Raw genomic sequence first — 563 nt, 5'->3', positions numbered from 1 at the left:
ATTTTATCCCTTTATATAATATATTTTTTTTTTTTTATATATTTTTTAAAATTTATAGATATGTTTATATTATGATTTTAATTTTATTGATTTGCTTTTTTTTTTTAGGTTATGTTTTGTAGTTGGTTATTTTGCTATGTGTTTGGTTTTTGCATTGTGTTTTGTTGATTAATTTGCTTCTGAATTTATGTTGTATATGCATTTTTGTATTATTGTTTTTGCATTTTAATTTTAAAATTATATATTTTTTTATTTTTATTTTTTGTTTTGTTTGTTTGATTTTGATTTTTAGTTTGTTTTGTTTTAGTTTTGTTTTGATTTTGTTTTTTAGTTTTTAGTTTTATTTTTTTTTTTTGTTTTTTATTTTATTTTTTTTTATTATTTTTTTTTTTTTAGGGTTTTGCTTGTGTTTGGTTTTATGCATTGTGTTTTTGTTTGTTGTTTGCTTCGTTTTTGTTTTTTCCCTTTTTGTTTTTTGTTATTTTTTTTTTTTATTTTTTTATTTTTTTTTGTTTTTTTTTTTTTTTTTTTTTTTTTTTTTTTTATTTTTTTCTTTTTGTTTT

This window comes from Penaeus monodon, chromosome 34 (assembly GCF_015228065.2).
Source record: "Penaeus monodon isolate SGIC_2016 chromosome 34, NSTDA_Pmon_1, whole genome shotgun sequence".
NCBI classification, from domain to species: domain Eukaryota; kingdom Metazoa; phylum Arthropoda; class Malacostraca; order Decapoda; family Penaeidae; genus Penaeus; species Penaeus monodon.
This window is presented reverse-complemented; position numbering follows the sequence as displayed.